The sequence below is a fragment of the Lolium rigidum genome, chromosome 3 (genome assembly GCF_022539505.1).
Source record: "Lolium rigidum isolate FL_2022 chromosome 3, APGP_CSIRO_Lrig_0.1, whole genome shotgun sequence".
In the NCBI taxonomy this organism is placed as follows: Eukaryota; Viridiplantae; Streptophyta; class Magnoliopsida; order Poales; family Poaceae; genus Lolium; species Lolium rigidum.
Genome location: NC_061510.1, coordinates 388,556,440 through 388,572,347, shown reverse-complemented (window position 1 = coordinate 388,572,347; position 15,908 = coordinate 388,556,440).

Below are 15,908 nucleotides of genomic sequence, written 5' to 3'. Positions count from 1 at the left end.
AGGGATATCTTTGACCTCTTCCTCCCTGAGATCGATAAACATTGGGTGATCCACTTAAGGGAAACTTGCTTCTGTTCTACAAACCTCTGCTCTTGGAGGCCCAACACTGTCTACAAGAATAGAAGCTCCCGTAGACATCACCAAGTATCAAATTATCCAAGACATTTTAGAATTACTACATGTAGCATTTTCCAATTCCAACCATATAACAATTTAACGAAGAAGAAACTTCGCCATGAATACTATGAGTAGAGCCTAAGGACATATTTGTCCATATGCTACAGCGGAGCGTGTCTCTCTCCCATAAAGTGAATTCTAGGATCCATTTTATTCAAACAAAACAAAAAACAAAAACAAACCGACGCTCCAAGCAAAGTGCATAAGATGTGACTGAATAAAAATATAGTTTCGGGGAGGAACTCGATAATGTTGTCGATGAAGAAGGGGATGCCTTGGGCATCCCCAAGCTTAGACGCTTGAGTCTTCTTAAAATATGCAGGGGTGAACCACCGGGGCATCCCCAAGCTTAGAGCTCTCACTCTCCTTGATCATATTGCATCATACTCCTCTCTTGATCCTTGAAAACTTCCTCCACACCAAACTCGAAACAACTCATTAGAGGGTTAGTGCATAATAAAATTTCACATGTTCAGAGGTGACACAATCATTCTTAACACTTCTGGACACTGCATAAAGCTACTGGCATTAATGGATCAAAGAAATTCATCCAACATAGCAAAAGAGGCAATGCAAAATAAAAGGCAGAATCTGTCAAAACAGAACAGTCCGTAAAGATGGATTTTATTAGGCCACCAGACTTGCTCAAATGAAAATGCTCAAATTGAATGAAAGTTGCGTACATATCTGAGGATCATGCACGTAAATTGGCTTAATTTTCTGAGCTACCTACAGGGAGGTAGACCCAGATTCGTGACAGCAAAGAAATCTGAACTCGCGCAAGTAATCCAAATCTAGTACTTACTTTACTATCAAAGACTTTACTTGGCACAACAAAACTCAAAACTAAGATAAGGAGAGATTTCTACAGTAGTAAACAACTTCCAAGACACAAATATAAAACAAAAATACTGGAGTAAAAACATGGGTTGTCTCCCATAAGCGCTTTTCTTTAACGCCTTTCAGCCTAGGCGCGTAAAGTGTAACTCAAGTAACATCGAGAGACGAAGCATCAACATCATAATTTGTTCTAATAATAGAATCATAAGGTAACTTCATTCTCTTTCTAGGGAAGTGTTCCATACCTTTCTTGAGATGAAATTGATATTTAATATTACCTACCTTCATATCAATAGTGGCACCAACGGTTCGAAGAAAGGGTCTTCCCAATATAATGGGGCAAGATGCATTGCATTCAATATCCAAGACAACAAAATCAACGGGGACAAGGTTATTGTTAACCATAATATGAACATTATCAACCTTCCCCAAAGGTTTCTTTTTAGCATTATCAGCGAGATTAACATCCAGATAACAATTTTTCAATGGTGGCAAGTCAAGCATATCATAGACTTTTTTAGGCATAAGAGAAATACTTGCACCAAGATCACATAAAGCATTACAATCAAAATCTTTGACTCTCATTTTAATGATGGGCTCCCAACCATCCTCTAGCTTTCTAGGAATAGAAGTTTCAAGTTTTAGTTTTTCTTCTCTAGCTTTTATGAGAGCATTTGTAATATGTTTTGTGAAAGCCAAGTTTACAGCGCTAGCATTGGGACTCTTAGCAAGTTTTTGCAAGAACTTTATAACTTCATAGATGTGGCAATCATCAAAATCTAAATCATTACAATCTAAAGCAATGGGATTATCATCCCCAAGGTTGGAAAAAATTTCAGCAGCTTTATCACAAGCAAGCTTCAGCAAGCTAGCTTTAGCAGCTTCGTGTAATTTTGCGCGCTTTGCACTAGGAGTAGAAGCATTGGCAACACCAATTATTTTATCATTGATAGTAGGAGGTGCAGCAACATGTAAATTATTAGCATTGCTAGTGGTGGTAATAGTCCAAACTTTAGCTACATTTTCCTTTTTAGCTAGTTTTTCATTTTCTTCTCTATCCCACCTAGCACGCAGCTCAGCCATTAATCTTATATTCTCATTAATTCTAACTTGGATGGCATTTGCTGTAGTAACAATTTTATTTTCAATATCCCTATTAGGCATAACTTTCGATTTCAAAAGATCAACATCAGAGGCAAGACTATCAACTCTAGAAACAAGAATATCAATTTTATTGAGCTTTTCCTCAACAAATTTGTTAAAGGCAGTTTGTGTACTAATAAATTCTTTAAGCATGGCCTCAAGTCCAGGGGGTGTATTCTTATTATTGTTGTAAGAATTCCCATAAGAATTAGCATAACCGTTACCATTATTATAAGGATATGGCCTATAGTTATTACTAGAATTGTTCCGATAAGCATTGTTGTTGAAATTATTATTTTTAATGAAGTTTACATCAACATGTTCTTCTTGGGCAACCAATGAAGCTAATGGAACATTATTAGGATCAACATTAGTCCTATCATTTGCAAGCATGGACATAATAGCATCAACCTTATCATTCAAGGAAGAGGATTCTTCAACAGAATTTACCTTCTTACCTTGTGGAGCTCTTTCCGTGTGCCATTCAGAGTAATTAACCATCATATTATCAAGAAGCTTTGTTGCTTCACCAAGAGTGATGGACATAAAGGTACCTCCAGCAGCTGAATCCAATAAATTCCGCGAAGAAAAATTTAGTCCCGCATAGAAGGTTTGGATGATCATCCAAGTAGTCGACTCCATGGGTTGGGCAATTTTTAACCAGATATTTCATTCTTTCCCAAGCTTGAGCAACATGTTCATTATCCAATTGTTTAAAATTCATTATGCTACTCCTCAAAGATATAATTTTAGCAGGGGGATAATATCTACCAATAAAAACATCCTTGCATTTAGTCCATGAATCAATACTATTCTTAGGCAGTAGATAGCAACCAATCTTTAGCTCTTCCTCTTAATGAGAAAGGGAACAATTTTAATTTTATAATGTCACCATCTACATCTTTATATTTTTGCATTTCACATAGTTCAACAAAATTATTGAGATGGGCAGCAAGATCATCGTAACTAACACCGTAAAATTGCTCTCTCATGACAAGATTAAGTAAAGCAGGTTTAATTTCAAAGAATTCTGCTGTAGTAGCAGGTGGAGCAATAGGTGTGCATAAGAAATCATTATTATTTGTGCTAGTGAAGTCACACAACTTAGTATTTTCAGGGTTGGCCATTTTAGCAATAGTAAATAAAGTAAACTAGATAAAGTAAATGCAAGTAAACTAATTTTTTTGTGTTTTTCATATAGAGTGCAAGACAGTAAATAAAGTAAAGCTAGCAACTAATTTTTTTGTGATTTTGATATAATGCAGCAAAGAAAGTAGTAAATAAAATAAAGCAAGACAAAAACAAAGTAAAGAGATTGAGAAGTGGAGACTCCCCTTGCAGCGTGTCTTGATCTCCCCGGCAACGGCGCCTGTAAATTTGCTTGATGCGTGTAGTTGACACGTCCGTTGGGAACCCCAAGAGGAAGGTGTGATGCGCACAGCGGCAAGTTTCCCTCAGCAAGAAACCAAGGTTTAATCGAACCAAGTAGGAGTCAAGAAGCACGTTGAAGGTTGATGGCGGCGGGATGTAGTGCGGCGCAACACCGGAGATTCCGGCGCCAACGTGGAACCCGCACAACACAACCAAAGTACTTTGCCCCAACGAAACAAAGTGAGGTTGTCAATCTCACCGGCTTGCTGTAACAAAGGATTAACCGTATTGTATGGAAGATGATTGTTTGCAGAGAAAACAAGAAAACAAGTATTGCAAGCAGATTTGTATTTCAGCATTAAAAGAATGGACCGGGGTCCACAGCTCACTAGAGGTGTCTCTCCCATAAGATAAAAGCATGTTGGGTGAACAAATTACAGTCGGGCAATTGACAAATAGAGAGGGCATAACAATGCACATACATGGCATGATAAGTATAGTGAGATTTAATTGGGCATTACGACAAAGTACATAGACCGCCATCCAACCGCATCTATGCCTAAAAAGTCCACCTTCGAGTTATCGTCCGAACCCCTTCCAAGCATTAAGTTGCAAAGCAACAGACAATTGCATTAAGTATGGTGCGTAATGTAATCAACAACTACATCCTCGGACATAGCGCCAATGTTTTATCCCTAGTGGCAACAAGACAACGACAACCTTAGAACTTTCTCGTCACTCGTCCCGTGTGTCAATGCAGGCATGAACCCACTATCGAGCATAAATACTCCCTCTTGGAGTTAAAAGCAAAAACTTGGCCGGAGCCTCTACTAGTAACGGAGAGCATGCAAGATCATAAACAACACATATGTAATAACTTGATAATTAACATAACATGGTATTCTCTATCCATCGGATCCCGACAAACACAACATAGAGTATTACAGATAGATGATCTTGATCATGTTAGGCAGCTCACAAGATCCAACAATGAAGCACAATGAGGAGAAGACAACCATCTAGCTACCGCTATGGACCCATAGTCCAGGGGTGAACTACTCACTCATCACTCCGGAGGCGACCATGGCGGTGTAGAGTCCTCCGGGAGATGAATCCCCTCTCCGGCAGGGTGCCGGAGGAGATCTCCGTAATCCCCCGAGATGGGATCGGCGGCGGCGGCGTCTCGCAAGGTTTTCCGTATCGTGGTTTTTCGCCTCGTGGGTTTCGCGACGGAGGCTTTAAGTAGGCGGAAGGGCAGAGTCGGGGGCCTGACGAGGGGCCCACACCACAGGGCGGCGCGGGCCCCTCCTTGGCCGCGCCGCCATGTGGTGTCACCACCTCGTGGCCCCACTTCGTATGCTCTTCGGTCTTCTGGAAGGTTCGTCGCAAAATAGGCCCCTGGGTCTTCGTTTCGTCCAATTCTGAGAATATTTTGTTACTAGGATTTCTGAAACCAAAAACAGCAGAAAACAGCAACTGACACTTCGGCATCTTGTTAATAGGTTAGTTCCAGAAAATGCACGAATATGACATAAAGTGTGCATAAAACATGTAGGTATCATCAATAATATGGCATAGAACATAAGAAATTATCGATACGTCGGAGACGTATCATGCGGCAGGTAACACTAGCCCCCAAGCATTGGGTGATATATTTCCATGTAACATGTATTAGCCAATGCTTTCCCAAGATGTACCTTAGGCGGAAATTTAAAATTTTTATACCTCCAAGACTTTGAATTCTTCGCCAGCCCCCAAGATTTTAAATATCCGGCTAACTCCTTGCTGCTTTCCAGACTACGCGGAAATTGCACGAAGATCTACGCGTGCATGTGTTGGAGCAATTCACGGAGATCGAGGGGCTGCGCCTGAACGCGGAAAACAGCCAAAAGGCTATCCAGCTTCTTGAGACCCGCCTTCAGGGTACGAGATCCGGGTTTGATTTTTTGTGTTGATATAATTGTTCAGGATGCGTAATATGTGCAACTTTCCGCCTACAGAAGAGACTGCCAAGCACTCCAAGCTCGACGAGTTATCCGCCAAGGTCTAGGTGCTTGAGGCGGAGAACGAGTCCCTCAAGACCTTCATGAAAGAATCCTCCGACAAGGAGAATCGAGCGAGGAAGGAGCTCTCCGAGAAACATGCCCGCGACCTGGCGGAGCTGAATGACAAACTCAAGAAGAACCAGAGTCGCGTGACCTCCTTGGTGTCAAAAAACAAAGTTCTGGAAACGGAGGCGGAGACCATCGACAAACTTATCTTCCGCAAGTATTTTTCCGCGTTGCGGTTCCGACTATCCTCGTATGCTTTATTCTCCGAAACGGAACTGAACCTCCTTCTTCCACAGCGAGCCTTGGCTTCGAGTGGTCAAAAGAGTCTAACCTGAAGAGGACGGAGGCATACGAAGAAGTGCGGACTTCCATTAGCGCGCTGTTTGAGGCCTGTCGCGGAATCGCCAAGACTCTGTCTTTGAAGAAGGCCAAAACTTCCGTGATCGACACGATGACCCAGCTAATGGAACAAGTGCCAGACTTCATTAAGGATTGGCAAAAATCTTCCGCGCGCGGAGTCGCCTCCCTGGTCTTAGCCACCTGCAAGGCTCACTTCCCTTCACTCAACTTCGCGGATGTTGCGCGCGGAGCTCCAAAAGGTTCCGACATGGGCGCCATCCTCGCGGAAACCCAAGGATACGAGGCTGCAGACAAATTTTAGTGCCGTAGCGCCGTCAGCTTTTCTCACTGGCTTTGCCTCAATCCATTTGCTGAACTTGTCAACGGCGACCAAGAGGTATTCAAAACCGCCAGGAGATGATCTCTTTAACTTACCAACCATATCGAGCCCCCAGACCGCAAACGGCCAGGTGATAGGTATGGTCTTCAGCTCTTGGGCTGGAGCGTTTGGTTGAGTAGCGTAGTACTGACAACCTCGGCAGGTTTTGACTATCTTGTCAGCATCTTCTTTAGCTGTGAGCCGCAAAAGCCTAGCCGAAAAGCTTTTGCAACGAGTGACCTAGGAGCGGCATGATGCCCGCAATCCCCTGCGTGGATCTCTCTGAGGATTTCAATGCCATCTTGATTAGAGACGCATTTGAGAAATAGCCCTGTTGCGCTTCGTTTGTAGAGCTGTCCATCAACAATTGTGTAGGATCTTGCTCGTCTGATGATCTGTCGCGCGAGGACCTCGTCCTCTGGCAACTTCTGGTCGATGAGGTAGTCCAGGAAAGGCTGTGTCCAAGCCGGAATGATAGCCATCACTTCTCTAGCCGGAGATACTGCCACGTCTGGGTTTTCCGGGTTAGCGCCCTTCACCGAGGGTATCCGTAGGTGCTCTAGGAAAATACCACGCGGAATTGGTTTCCTGCCGGATCCGAGCTTGGACAGCATGTCTGCCGCTGCGTTGTCGTCTCTCCGGACGTACTTGACTTCGTATCCTAGAAAGCATTTGGCGATCTCGTCAACTTCGTCTCGGTAAGCCGCCATGACGGAATTTCCGGCGTTCCGGGTTCCGGCTACTTGCTGTGCCACTGTGTCGGAATCTCCGCAGCAGATAATGTGCTTGATCCCTATTTCCTTAGCGATGCGCAATCCGTGTAGTAGAGCCTCGTACTCCGCCATGTTGTTTGTAGCTTCGAAGTGGATCCGCAAAACGCATCGCAGCTTCTTCTCCGGTAGGGGACTTCGGGGTGACTCCGGCTCCCGAGCCTTGATGCTCGCTTGGATCCATCGAAGTGCATGACCCATGTTTTCGGTTCCGGCTCCAGCACTTGCATCCGGAGCTTCTGTCCAATCTGCGACGAAATCTGCCAAGACCTGGGATTTGACCGCGGTCCTGGCTTTGTAGTTGATGTCGAAGGCGGATAATTCAATGCCCCATTTTGCTGTGCGTCCTATTGCGTCAGCGTTATTGAGAATCGTTGACAGCGGAGCTTTGCTCACGACTGTTACTGGATGCTCCTGGAAGTAGTGTCTCAGCTTCCTGCTGCCCAGGAATACTCCATAGACTAGCTTTTGAAAGTGAGGGTATCTCTGTTTGGATTCCGTCAGCACTTCGCTGATGTAGTAGACTGGTCTTTGGACCCCGTACTCGTGTCCTTCTTCCTGTCGCTCCACCACGATGACGAGGCTGATGACTCTGTTGGTAGCTGCTAGGTAAAGGAGCATAGGCTCTGACTCTCCCGGTGCTCGCTAAGATGGGTGGGGAGGTGAGTATTTCCTTCAACCCTTGAAGCGCCGCGTCGCCTGCCTCGTCCCAAACAAATTTGTCTCGTTTTCTTCAATAGCTTGTACAGGGAAGTGCCTTCTCGCCAAGACGGCTAACAAACCTCGCCGATTGCTGCGACACAACCAGAGTGAGCCGTTGCACATCTTTGAGACAAGTTGGCCTTTTTATGCACAAAATTGCCTTGATTTTTTCCGGGTTTACTTCAATGCCCCTGTTAGAGACAATGAAGCCAAGGAGTTTTCCGGCCGGTACGCCAAAGACGCACTTCAGCGGATTCAACATCATCTTGTACCGACGGAGATTCTCAAAGGTTTCGGTGAGATCGGTGATCAAGTCGGATCCTTTCCGAGTCATGACCGCGATGTCGTCGACGTAGGCGTGTACGTTCCGGCCAATCTGGTCCTTCAAGCACCGCTGCATCGTACGTTGGTAGGTGGCACCTGCGTTTTTCAAGCCAAAGGGCATAGTAACATAGCAGTAAGTGCCAAATGGGGTGATGAATGAGGTCGCCTTTTGGTCGGACTCCTTCATCCGGATCCGGTGATACCCGGAATACGCATCAAGAAAACACGAGAGTTCCGCCCTCGCCGTCGAATCAATGACTTGGTCAATGCGCGGCGTGGGAAACGGATCTTTCGGGCAATGTTTGTTCAAGCCGTAGTAATCGATGCACATTCTTAGTATTTCAGTATTCTTTTTGGGTACAAGGACGGGATTTGCGACCCAATCAGTGTGGATTACTTCTATTACAAAACCTGCCTCTAGTAACTTTGCTAATTCCATTCCTATGGCGCGGTGCTTCTTATCTCCAAAGCGTCGCATAGCTTGCTTCACCGGTTTAGCCCCGGGTTTATGTTGAGGTAGTGCTCGGCGAGTTCCCTTGGTACTCCGGACATGTCGAAGGTTGCCATGCGAAGATATCCATGTTAGCGCGGAGAAACTCGACGAGCGCGTCTTCCTATTTGGGGTCCATGTTGGCTCCGATCGAGACTTGCTTGGTAGCGTCATCTTCTTTGAAGTTGACTTTCTTGGTCTCTATCGCGGCCCTGAAGGAGTTTTTCTGGTTCGGAGATCTCGCTTCTTGGTGGTATGCATCTCGGCCGGATCCACCGCGCATCGTAGCCTTTCAGCCTCTTCTCCGGATATCACGCATTCTCGCGAAGGCGGCTTCGCCCAACTCGCACTCATGAGCCTTTTTGTAGTCTCCGGATACGGTGATCATACCGTTAGGACCCGGAATCTTGAGCTTGTTGTAGATGTAGCACGCTCTTGCGTGGAACTTGTGGTAGGTGGGCCTCGCCGAAGATGACGTGGTAGGAGCTCTTGAAGGGCACAACTTCAAACGTGATCTTCTCTTCGCGGAAATTGTGAACATCGCCGAAGGCCACGGGAAGTGTGATGCTGCCGAGGGAGTTCGCCTTCTTACCCGGAACCACGCCGTGAAACTCAGTGTTGCTGTGTTTGAGCTGTTCCTTGGTGAGGTTCATTCGCTCCAGAGTCTCCAGGTACATGATGTTCAAGCTGGCTCCACCATCCATGAGGCACTTGGAGAAGTCATACCCATCTATGCAGGGACTTACAACCAAGGCGTAGTATTCTTTTGGCACAATGGTAGGATGATCCTCCCTGTCAAATGTGCACGGAACTTCCGACCACTCGACATATCGCGGCACAGCCGGAACCGTGGCGTTCAGGATCCGGGTAGCCGACTTTGTAGCGCGGATCGTTGGGGTTCCGAGGAAAGTGTGGTAAGCCCCCACGCTCTTTTTCTCGAATGGGTTGGATTTACTCGCGGACCCGCCTTGGGATCCGGCGAGTTATCATCCTCATCCATTGCCTCGGAACCGTCTTCCTCTTTGTCCTTGTTCTTGCCCTTGCCTCCTTTGCCGCGTGGGCGGTGCTTCCGGCTCGCTTGTATCCTGCCTCCGGGTCGTTCTTTAGGTCGTTGACCCACTTGCGCTTGCGGTTGGTGTGAGTGGACTTCCCGTAACCGGATCCGGGTGGGCCGAGCAGGGCATGTCTCTATACTCCTCGTAGGTTTGCGGGGCGCGGGATCCGCCGACCGTGACCTCGGTGCCATGCCGCCGACCCCCGCCGGCTCCGCCTCCACGGCCGCGTCCTCTTCCGCCTCCCCGAACCTCCGCGTTGGAACGCCATGGCGACCATGTCGGATCCGCCACTCTTCCGGTCATCGTGGTTTTTGCGTTTATGGTCGCTGCTCGTTGCCGCTATCACGGTTCTTCTTTTGTTGATGTAGGGGATTGCCGTGGCTGCGATATCACCGCCGCGTCATCATCGGCGGCAGTATGGTCACCGGCAATGGAGATCATTTCATCCAAAGTCAATTTATTTGCGTTAGCCAAACAAGTGAGCTTATGCCTCAGCAATCCTCCTCTCTGCAGTCCACCAATGAAGGCGTACATGGCGGTTGTGTGGTCGACGTTTTCGCACTCGTTCCTGCATGCCAACCATCGTGTGAGGAAGTTTCTTGAGGATTCTCCTTTCTTCTGGATACAAGCTTGTAAGTCGCTTGCCGTGGCAGGTCTTTTGTAGGTGCCTCCGAAGTGTTTCTCGAAAGCGGTCTTCGTGTCAAACCAGCAAAAGATGGAGTTCTTCTCGAGGTCGCCGAGCCGCATCCGGGCTGGACCTACAAGGTACAACTGGAGCATGCGGCAGGCGATATTAGGGGTTCCTCCGGCGAAGGTTACTGCATTATAGTAATCCTCAATTCAGGTATCCGGCCTTTCGGTTCCATCGTAATGCTTCAGGTTTCCGGGTAGCTTGAGGTTCATCCTTGGCTTTGGTTCCTCTCGAATCATCCTGCCAAAGCACTTCGGACCGATGTAGTCGGTTCTGTATTCGTTGAGGCATTCCCGCGCGTCGCGCGAGCCGTGGCGGGGGGGACTGTGAGCGAGAGCGAGATCTTCGGCCGCCGCCTCCGCCTCCACCTCCGCCACCACCGCTAGGTGGTGGTGAGGGAGACCTGCGAGGGGGCCGATCCGACCTCTTTCTTCCGCCTTCAGATTCTCCCCGGCCCTCCCGGTGTTGGCTCCGGCTCCTGCGGCTGCCTTCGCCGTGGCGCTGGCTGCCATGGTCGTTCCGGCTCCGGCGAGGTTCCGGATCGCGCTCCTCGTCCCGACTCCTCCTAGGCTCGGGCTCACGATCATTGTTCTGGTTCCGGCGAGGTTCCGGCGTGCGTTCCCTGTTTCTGTTTCTTGAAGGCAGCACGTTGTCGTGGATAACAATTCCACCATGCCCCTGGGGCCTGGTGTTTCCGGCTGGACTACGGCGGCGAGAGGGACGCGGGTAACCATTAGGCGGAGGAGAGGGATTGCGGTACTTGTCCCGTCCAGAGTACATTGCATCCTTTCCCTTTCTTGGGTCTGACGGTGGCGTCTTTGATGGTACGGGGATCGGATTTGGGTGTTCCCTGGCTTTCCTTCTGCGTTCCGAAGATCCGGTTCGTGATTCGTCATCTCGATGGCGATTGTCGTGGGCGTCCTTCTGCGCAGTGGAGACGCAATGCTCTGGGTTAGACTCCAACTTGCGCGAAGTGTCCGCCTTGCTCGCCGCTTTACCGCCGAAGCGACGAGCGTGCGAACGTAGTCGATGTCGATCTCCTCGTTCTTTTTCTTCAAGATCTCTCGCAGCCTTCGTCATATTGTCCTTTGGGGTTGCGAACGGCTGCCGCTCCGTTGGAGTTGCGAAGGTGATCCTGCGGGGAGCTATCAACTCACGCCGGTCCTTTCGACCTCATGATGAGCTTCAACGATCTTGTCCTCCCAATGCTTTCGGAGTTCCTTGACCTTTGCCGGCTCCTTCGTCCACCTCCGCTCGCGCTCGGATGAAGTCTTCCACAAAAACTGCGGCGTGCTTCCTTTCCTCCAGAGCATGGCAGCCGCGGTGTCTTTAAACTTCTTGGCCGTGGCCAGCAGCTCCAGTCTCTTAGCTTCTAATGCTTCTACGTCTTCGGGAGTGATGGGTTTGTTAAGAATATCCGAGCGATAAACCGCATCCATGCCTGCTTGTGCGACCATCTCTTCAGGCGACAGGAGGTCCTCCGAGGAAGAATCCTTGCGGGGTCGCTCCCGCGACATTGGAGATCCCTGATGGGATGGCTGGGGGTCGGATTGGGTGCCTACCTCTTCTGATCCGTGTTCTCCCAGCGCCGCTACAGTTGCAAGTACCGCTTTGGCCGGGCGGAATCAACTTCAGGCCGATCACCGTATCCATATTCCTTCACCTTGCGATCGAACTCTTCAGTTGTCCATGGATTGGGTGTCTCCGGAAATTGGGCTTAGGTTTCCCAAAATCGACTCTTCGACCGGAGTTCCGCTTTCTCCGACAGCCTCTTGCCGATCCGGAGCAGCGTTGTTTTCCGGGGCCTCGACTCTGCTCGGGACCGGCTCCGGCTTCTTGAGGGGCGGTTCCGACGGTATGGGCCAAGAAGTGCACGAAGTGACACCTTTGCTTTTCTAACACCCGGGAGACCCATGCGGATCCGCATTGGTCTTACACCGTTATTTCCCGCTCAGGGGCGGATTGGGTGGGATTTGATTTTTTCGTATCTAAGGCGGAATCTTCGCTAGGAAGTTCCTCGCGTCTCGGATCGGATCTTCGCGACCGCGTCCCGCTCGGCCGGCGGTCGCGTCGGCGCTACTTACCGCGTGGGTTTCCGTCGGAATCGACGGCTTCCCCGATGAAGATGTGTATGCCGCCAACGAGGACGATGGAGAGCTTGACGGGGTCGGTTTTAGCCGGAATCCAACGACTCATCCGGAGGGACGATTGGCAGATTTCCGGCGTAAAGGACACGCCCCACAACGATGGTGTCGTCGTAGCTTCCCATGGCGGAACCCTCCCGGTTCCGGCCTCCAGACGCCGCAGGCCCCACGGTGGGCGCCAACTGTCGTTGACTAATTGACGGTACCTCGGAGGAGGGATCCTCACGAGGGGGAGAAGAAGTAGGGGCCATAGGGCGGAGTGCACACGGGACGGTGGTACGCGATTTACCCAGCCTTCGAACACCCGCACGATGACAGGGCCTACCGTCGCTTGTCCGGAATTATCCGGGCGCTTTCGCGTTGTTACAATGAGTTGTGGTTGTACCTCTAAGGCTCCCGAGATCCGGCTTATAAAGGCGCACGGATCTAGGGTTTACATGGAGAGTCCTAGCCGGATTACAGTGTTTGCCTAACTACGATACTATGTCTTGCCGTGTACGCCAAGGATCCGCCTTCCTCTATACGTCGTCCCGGATCCGGGTTCCTACCGGGCCTTCATGGATCCGGTCCCTCCTAAGGTCGGCCGGATCCGGCTCCCCGCTCCCCGGGCCGGACACCTTCCGTCAGGATCAACAGCAACTGGGCCGCCCGATGGGCCACACGCCTCATCACCATCTGTGGGCCACCCGGGCTTGCCGGATCTTAGGCACTGTCGATGGTACACCAATGAAGTATACCCACAACATTGCCCCTATCGTAAGCATCTTGAATGGTTAAAGTTAATGTGAGTCAAAAATGAGTTATATGCTTGCAAATCACAAGTTGAAAATCTCATGCCCCTTGAATACGAGTACCTAAACCTCATGCTACTCAACTTAGGTCCCAAATAAGTTCTTGTCATTGTAAGTATACATGTATCATTGAGAACCGCCAACGGGGTACCTCTTGCCCGATGATATGGAGGTACTCTTGTAGGAGCAATCCCATGCCAAAATGACAAGACAAAAAGACAACGAGGAGTGGTTATGGGGATAGCGTCGATTTGCCCTTCACCAGAAGCTTAGGTGCTGCATGATCTGCCCTCTCCCGAGTAGAAGAGGACTTTCGCCTCCGCCGCTACCTCTGTAAATCTTGATAAAAATATAGCGTCGGTTTTCTAGCGAGACAAATGCTCTGTCAAAAGGAGGGGTCGAGACGCCGCTTGAGGCCCAAACGGGTCTGGGTGACACGCCCAGTTGAGGGGGGCGTGCCACCTGGTCTCGTTTGGCCCTCGTGGCTCCCCACTCATTCTTCTTTAGCCCACAGTCTTTATCTTGGTGAAAAACTGATAATGTATTTTTCCTTTTGTTTGTAGGCATCCACAAGGTCTTTGAAACAACAAAATAAAAAAAGGTTCTCTGCCTCCTGAAAATTAAATACCAATGAAAGGGATTTTTCATATAACAACTAAAAAGGGATAAATAATGATGGATCATGGAAAATATCATTCAAAACTAATCATATAAGTCACTATATTGATGATATAAAATGCACGTATCATTGAGTAAGAGGGAGAAGTTGGAGTTGTCCAATCAAGATGCGAACACATAATCAAACCAGTAGTTTATTTGCCATTTCTAGTTAGAGCATTTCATGTGTTTCACCGATGTTTGTACGGGTTGGGTACGTGCAACTCCGATGTGAAAATATGGATTATTTTAATTAAGAAGTCTCTGTGATTGCCTGAGGGCGTGATTGGTTACCTAAGGCCTATTTTGGAGCTCCCGAGCTCATGTCCCTACGGAATATCCGTGTGGAAACAGGCAAAAAGCCACGTTCTCCACTTCTTTTGGTTGCCCACATGGGATTTGACTACATTGGTTGGGTAACTATGACCCTTTTGTTTGGTTCGTTGCACACATGATTTTGTGGGAGGCTGATGCAAATAGAAGGTTTTTGGTTGCCTTTTGACCCCTCCTCATGTTCTTGTTGCAAATAGAAGGCGTTTGGTTGCCTTTTGATCCATCTTCATGATCTTGCTGCAAATAGCACTAGAACTTTCGTGCTATTTCATCCGATGATACACACAAGCAACAAGATAATGAAGAGGGATCAGAAGAAGAGTTGCTTCAGGATAAATTTTCCACCGACAGAACGATGATGAAATCTCTTAGTCCTATCAAAATAAATGATCAGATATTCAGAACAGAGGTTGATCACCGACACTTTCGTAGGTCAACATCGAAACTTCCAGTGTATAGTAATTTCCAGTGTAATTCTTCATGGAACTTTCGCCCCAAAGTGATGCTCAACAATAAGAAATTAAGAGGTCTCTGTCAACCAAGATAGGAGGGATAATGGGTGCAGCTAGTGTTTTCTGCACGTGGTTGATTTCGCCCATGCCTTCCATTATGCAACATGTCTTGATAGTGGGGTTTTCTACGACTCAGATAAAGAAAATGTCAAAGACCATCACATCTCTTTTCACTTTTGAGTGGTCAATTACTTTATTGTATCATTCATCAAATATGCCTAGTCTTTTAACACAATGTGTCATCATGATTATTTTGTCATGAAGCACCCAAACCACTTACAGAGGGAAATACCCTTTCACCCTGCCTCTTGAGGTGAGACCTTAGTGGTGGTGAGTTTACCCCGCACCTCAAGGTGAGAACATTGTGACGCTCGCGGTGCATTACACCTCCGCACCTCTCCACATAGATTTTTCCTTTTGGGAAGTGAACCTCGTGATAATTATTCGTCTTTACATGTCCCAGTTATCTCTTATCCAAGCTCCACCCCTCTGTGCACTAATCATGCGATAGCATTCATGCTTGAAATTATATAGCACCTTGTTTATATTGCTATCACATAGTTGTTTAAATCCTATTTAGCATAAGGTGTTAGTGCACTTAGTTGCGCCTACCATATTTATATTTTAAACGTGATAATTTGAACAACTAGTTTACTTCTGTGTTATTCAAGAAAAAAATGTAATTGTTTTACATCACCTATTCACCCTTTGTAGCCGATATCTAGATCCTTCGGGCATACATAGCCCGGAGGCTTTGCATTTGAGCATGGATAGCAAAGTTATTTATTAATTGAGAGTACACTTAAGAAAATAAGGGGCACAACTTTTTCTCTAGCACGTAATGAAAGGGCCCAGCTGTATCCCTAAAAAACACAAATATCTGAATAAGAGGCTTGGCCTCATCGAGAAAAAACCCGTAGTGACGATTTCTATTTATCTTAGATATAAAACAGTAATTTGAAGAGTTACTGATTCTAGTGCAATTTCTAGCAATGGAAAAACTATCTTCACATACACTTATTTACGCAGAGTTGATTTTTTTCTTTCAAATCAAGTGACTGTTGATGAGTTTTCCCGGAAAAAGAGAAGATTATTCATAAGTTTCCACGTAGTATGTTGCAACCATCATTTCATTTGTT